The 6,790-nt window shown below is 38.1% G+C and overlaps 1 pseudogene; it reads left to right on the top strand.

Moving 5' to 3' along the window:
- The first annotated feature begins 287 nt into the window (after positions 1-287).
- On the top strand, positions 288-976 carry LOC138917609 (immunoglobulin kappa variable 4-1-like; annotated as a pseudogene).
- Positions 977-6,790: the final 5,814 nt, after the last annotated feature.

Here is a 6,790-nt window from a genome sequence, read left to right as displayed (position 1 = left end):
TCTTCATTAGATCATCTATCAGTTTGTCGTTTCAGAATTCTAAGTTGATCTTAGAGCTTCTGCGTTAACTTCTTTGTCTTCTGGTCATACAAGCACACTTTTGGTGATGATATTTTTGGTTCTTGATTTGCATTAGATACTTTCACAGCCCACTGCACATGCAATTGCTTCTCTACTCATTGAGTGCTTTGGATAGGCCCCAGCAGGCCTAGAGCAGCCGGCCAGGCTTTATAAAAGGGATCTTTGCAGTGTGAGCTGAGCTGCATCAGGCAGACAGGGGCAGCAAGATGATGTCGCTGACAAAGGCGCTTATATCTGTGTTGCTCTGGGTCTCAGGTGAGAAATTTAAAAATGCCTCAGTGCTTTGGGGGTAATATATTTTTAGAGGTAAAAAAACATTTTTAAGATATACTTGGAAACACAGGCTATTTCCAAAATAGACCCAATTATGTGCTGACATGTAATACCATTAGAAAGCACATTTTAAATTACATATTTCAATGTGTCTATGATAAAGTGTGTGTGTATCATCATTATCCATTTGTGATTGCAGGTGCCTTCGGGGACATCGTGATGACGCAGTCTCCAGACTCCTTGGCAGTGTCTCTAGGACAGAGAGTCGAGATGAAGTACAAGGCCAGTCAAAGTGTTAGCAGCTACTTAGCCTGGCACCAGCAAAAAACCAGGACAGGCTCCTAAGCTGCTCGTCTACAAAGCATCCAACAGAGCATCTGGGGTCCCTGACCGATTTAGTGGCAGTGGATCTGGGACAGATTTCACTCTCACCATCAGCAGCCTCCAAGCTGAAGATGTGGCAGTTTATTACTGTTTGCATGATTATAGTGCTCCTCCCACAGTGCTTCAGCCTCGAACACAAACCTCCTCTCTACAACCATGGGTCAGTGAGTCTTTTCTGTACCAGCTGCTTCCTCCCCACACAGCTGTGCACATGCACATTCCTCTATCTCCCTCATAGGTCTTATCTCTTGACTTATTTCTTGAAGGATTTGTAGAGCCAAGGAAAAATTAAGGCAATTTTCTCTTTCTGGATCCCTTTTTGAGGGAGATTATTGAAAAAAAGGCTGCAAAGATCTCTTACAGAACAGGATTTTTGTGTCGCAGGAACCTGCATGTTTCCCATGGACTGATCACATGATTAATTCAGTAATGTTTGTCTCTACCCTCTGGAGAAGGATCCAGTCAATTTCACATCCTGATGGATCCAGTCTTTCTTCCCTGTGCCTCCTTGATTCTGGAACATTTCTATTTTAATTTGTGATTCTCTTGGTTTCCTTTCTTTATTTGCCATCATCTTTATAAATCTAGCCTATCCCATTATTAAACCCCTGATTTCTCCTATTCAAAAACTTCCACACAGAAGGTAGTATCCTTCTCGTGCTTGTTTCCTTGCCTGGACCTATTTTCCAGCCAGGCCTCTCTGGTCAATGTCACTGAATTTGCTGTTCGACTCTATGTCATTTTGTAACACTCTTTTATCTTCTCTCCATTTCCAAAGTTGTACTCATTCTTACAAAGGCAATTCTCTACCCCTTTTACTCTAGAAATATACGATAGTGTTCCTTTTTACCTTTTCTCATCGTTTGTCACCTTTCTCTTTAAGTCCATCCCAGTGAGCACCCAAGGCTAACTTCGTGACTGAAGGAAATCGTGGCTCTAAGTGTGTTACAACTTGAGTCCCTTGGACAACATCTAATTAACATGCCCATTTCAGAGTAGAAACAGAACAATTCCAGTTATTTTAGTATGATTTCTCCACCTCTTTCTGAAATACATGAATTCATGAAATTTAGCTTCATGGAAGATCTCAAACCTGATCAATGTAGTCTGAACACTCTTACCTGCATAACAGCTCCTCATAATAATTAGAAATATATTTAAATATTGATATTGAGGAAGCTATGTCATTCATTCATTCATTCAAGATATGTTTTTGAGTGCTTCCTATGTGTCAGGAGCAAAACTATCTGCTTTACTTCCAGTTGGTGGAACCAGAAAAAATAAAGGATTGTATCAGGAAATATTTACTGTAGACTTCTAAGTTTTGGAAGAAAAGTAAAGCAAGGAAGGGGGTAAAAGATTGCTGGGGTAAGACAGGGTAGAAATTTAAAACTGTATGATGTAGTAATTAGCTATCGTCATCTAATAAACCACCCACAAAATGCTGTGGTTTAAAATGGTAGTGTTTTTATTTCTGTCATGTTTATGGGTCAGTTGATTAGCTCTGTTAATATGGACCAAATTTGACTGATCTTGGCTGGATTGCTTGTGTGTTTGAAGTCAGCTGATAGGTCAACCGGGTGCTGGTTAATACAGAAAGGCTCACATGTCATCTCTTTCACATTTCAGTAGTTGGCTGACCATCAGTTGGGGCTGTCTGGGTGGGTAGGCCTCATATCTTTCATCAGCCGGCAGACTAATCTCAATTTCCTATGGCATTTGGCAGGGCCCAAAGAGAGAAAGTCAAACCACATAATGCATCATGAAGCCTAGACTTACAATGCCCCATCTGATGCATTCTAATGATCAATGCAATTGATCCTATTGAAGGAAAGGGTAAATATCCCCTACGTCTTGATAGGAGGATATACAAAGTTAAGTTGCAAACAGCATGGATGTAAGAAAGCATGGGATACCCCCCCTTAAGAATAGGGGATCCGTTTTTGCATTGAATCTGCTATAGAAGTTCATGGAGATGGTGAGACCGAGGAGGCCTAGCGATAGTCTTAATCAAAGTCTTAATGTGGGGAGGAAATGAGCCATAGATATATCTCCATTGAATACAGTTTTAGTCAGGGAAAATTGCACACTTCTGAGGCAGAAATGTGACCAGCATGTTGGAGAGATAGAAGGAAGACAATGTTGCTAAAGTGGAGTGTGCAAGTGGAGAGTAGTGGAAATAAGATCAGAGAGACAATGAGGAGGCCACATTGTGTAGGACTTTGTAGACTTCTGTAAGGATTTAGGTTTTGTTTTGAATGATGCATTAAGTGGGTTAGTTTTGAATAGAGCTGGGCATTATTTGATATGTAGTTTTACAGGATCTCTGTGTTAGGAGACAATTGCAATCATGCAGGTTAGAGATTATGACAGTTTTGGTCTATGGCAGTAGGAGTAGAGGAGGTGAGAAGTAATATATTTTGAAGATAGAGATAACAATATGCTGTTGGTTTTGACAAGGAGTGTGAGAGAAAGAGAGGTCTCAAGATAACTCCAAGGATTTTCTCTGAGCACGAGAAGGGAGAGTTCTCTATTTAGATAGAGAAAACTGTGGGGACAGTGGTGGAGACCGAGATCAAGAATTTGGTTTTGGACATTTTAAGTTTGAGATGCATATTAGACTGCCATGTGTGGTTGTCGGGCAGTCCATTGGATATATGAGTCTAGAATTTGGGGGAGAGAATTGGACTGGAGATTAAAATATTACAACCAATGCAATAAGCTTTGAGTAACATTTCATGAAATATTTTAATAGATTTACACAGTCTTTATATGTATCACTATATGAATGTACACTATTCTATTTTGTTTACACATGATAGTTTGTGAATGCATACTCTTAATGCCTGAGATTTAAGTGTCAATTTATTTTGTTTCTATTATAACACATTTAATGAATAAAATTACAAGCCTTTATTGGCTTGTTTTCCGAAGATTAGTTTCTAGTGTCATGAATGAAAATAAGAAAAAAATCCTTACTTATGTGCATAACTTAATTCTGTGTTGTCAATTCTATGTGTTTGAGCATAAAGCTTTGATATGGCAATTCTCATTCCACTTTTGGCAAGAAAGATCTAAAGCACATATACTCTAAAACTTCTATGCTTACTCTCACAAAATCATAAATGTCCTGTTGGAGTGCATCGTAGTTTAAATTAGAGCTGGAATGCTTAGAGTCATGCAACTAATGAGCTTTGGATTGGCATTTTACTTGGCTTTGGAGTTTGCCGCTGAAAGCAAGAAAGTCAAATATTTCTTTGTGAATCTCCTCTTAGAATAAAAAGAACATTTTGATTCTCCCGGTGAAAGCCTTCTCCTGATTTATTTTCTGCGTACAATAAATGATCAAGAGCAAGTGGGATATTGTTAAGTGAAGTGTCAGCAGGATGAGCCTGGTCTCACAGTTATACTAGCTGGTATAGTCACCTATTTTTTTGAGATTTCTAACATCTTCGTAATGTGAAAAGACCCCTTGGGAACTGTTTATGTTTCACTGGAAGGCTGGCCCTTAAGAGCTATTGAATGTCCTGAGCTGTCTTCAGAAAATGTTATGTTCGGTCACAGACTGAAGAGTATCAGTGAAATTTTATTGAGAATGTTCACTATTCAGGCCAACATATGGTTGATTAACTCAGGTACAAATCACTGAAGAAATTAAAATGGCCTGCTCTTCTGCTTTTTGTTACAATGGAGAAGGTATTTCACATCTATGCTCCTGACTAAAATTGCTAAGCAGTGAAGAATTTCCAAGATCTTGGAAAGAAGAAAACTTATAGAGGTGAACCCATTATTTGAGGCCACTTTCCCACAGGAATATCTTTCAAGTATAGAAAAAGCAACTGAGAGGCGGAGAAGCTGAGTAGAGGTTTTGACAATGCTGTCAGACTAGACAGACCGAAAAATTGGAATTTGGGGTTTATCAAGGAAGATGAACCTAACAAACAACCCCAAAGGGCTGCATGCAGGGAATAAAGGTAAGCCAGATATTGACCAGCCCTTGCAGAGATTAAAGGTAAACTTCCAGTTATCTAAATTCCTAAAATTGAATTAAAATAATATAGGACTCCTAGCTGTCTGAATTGATGCCAAAATCTGAAATACAGTACGATCATAGCCTAAAATTATTGATACAGCTTTTCAAATAAAGTGTCTAGAAACCAATAAAAGGTAACTAGGTGCATGAGCAGACAAGACCATGTGATTGAAAACTAAGAGAAACAGCAAATAATAGAATCATAGTATTCAGATAATGGAGTTACATATTTAATGACATACTTCAATGTTCAAGAGATGAAAAAGAAAACTCATCTTTTCACTTGAGAATTGGAAACAATAATGAAGAACAAAATGGACATTCCTCCTCTAAAACAATTAAGATAGTATTTATTTAATTAACTGAAAGTGAGTACAATAAACATTTAAATGAAACTATGTAATATAATTATACTGGTAGGTCTTTAGAAAGATAAGGGCTATGGGGCACACATTCCATCACATCCGTTTGCTCTCACTTTATCTTTGAAAGTCTATTCAGAGCAGGGGTGTAGTAGCAAGATGTCATCTCACATGTCTTTTCACTTCTATTATTTGTGTTTATATTTTCTGTCCCTGCCTAAATTAGGGGGAGAATTTACCTTGAAAACCAGGACTACTTTCATGGTGTACTCAATATCTTTCAAAACATATCTTTTCACATCACATGACTTTGAGTGGCCTTCCTATATCTGCAGGATCTTGATGCTACTGCCTTTCTCAGCCCATTTCCCGGACCTTGCTACCTTATGTAGTCAGTGACAGCTGAAAGGCCATTCCTGTTTATCTGCATTTTCATTCCTCTCCTCATGGCAGCTTGCTCCATTTGTTCACCTGTCCTAGATGTGACTGTGGAATTCTGTGGGCTGATAGTACCATTTCCACATTTTCTGTTTTTACTAAATTATTAAAAATAATTATGAGTTTCCTAGACTACAAGATATTACTGATTTAAGATAAATCTTCAATGCAGAGAATTTATATTAAATTTATGCAAAATATCATTCAAAACCTGCCCTAATATACATTAATTCCTTCTAAAAAGACACTTTTCTACTGGCACAGCCATAGTTTGACTCTATGCCTTCATTGATAATCCATGCCAGATTCATTATTTCTGAGGCTTAATAAATGATTTGGAAGATTATCCAAGTATACTCTTAGCTTAATATATGAATTATTGATTGTCAACAGATTAATATGTTGAGACATCATATAGTATGTAAACTTCTTCTGCAAACACCACTCCCACGATTCAGAATGGAGACATGAAGTCTCCTTTCGGTGAGAGAGTTGTCAGGCACCCAAATCTGTCAGATTATTGACTGCAGAGATTAATAGCCTAGTATATGGGTCATAGATGGAGAATATTCAAGAAATATTAAAGCTAGACTATTTGATAGGTTGGTCTGATTAGCTGTCTACTTTGGTCAATAATTACAGTTTTCCTAGGAGTGAGGATTTCTCAAGACCTGAGATTTCAGTGTTAAAATCAGGGAAGTCCTGCAAAAACTGCGATGGCTGGTTGCCCCATCTATCTCCTCCCTACTCTGCCTTTTTGAGGAAGTTGAGAGTTCAAAGAAATTGATGGAGACAATTAGTGTTTTTTTTTTTTTTTTTTTACCCACAGTAATTCAGGAACAGAGAAGAACAAGTATAAATGAAATTGGATTTTCCCTTAAATTGTTTTTTTGGGGGTGGAAGGAATGGAGAGTATGCTCATGTACCACACCGTATCTTGCCTAGATTTCCAATAAGTGCAGCCCAAAAATGAAGTCAAGCCTCATGAAAGCTTGGAGAAAGTAAGAGAAGTAGTAAGAGTCCTCCAGTGGGAGGATAGTACGTGAGAAATAAAGCAATGACTATATTTGGCATGAAGATCAGAAATTTTTCATTCCTGTCAGCTTAAGTGGTGGAACATAAGGTTTGAAGAGTGTTGTTTTGTTAGAGTACTGCAGAGATACAGAACCAATAGAATATACACAGATAGCAATATTTAAGGAATTGCAAGGGTGGGGGC

Source organism: Equus caballus, chromosome 15, assembly GCF_041296265.1.
Source record: "Equus caballus isolate H_3958 breed thoroughbred chromosome 15, TB-T2T, whole genome shotgun sequence".
NCBI classification, from domain to species: Eukaryota; Metazoa; Chordata; class Mammalia; order Perissodactyla; family Equidae; genus Equus; species Equus caballus.
This window is presented reverse-complemented; position numbering and strand designations above follow the sequence as displayed.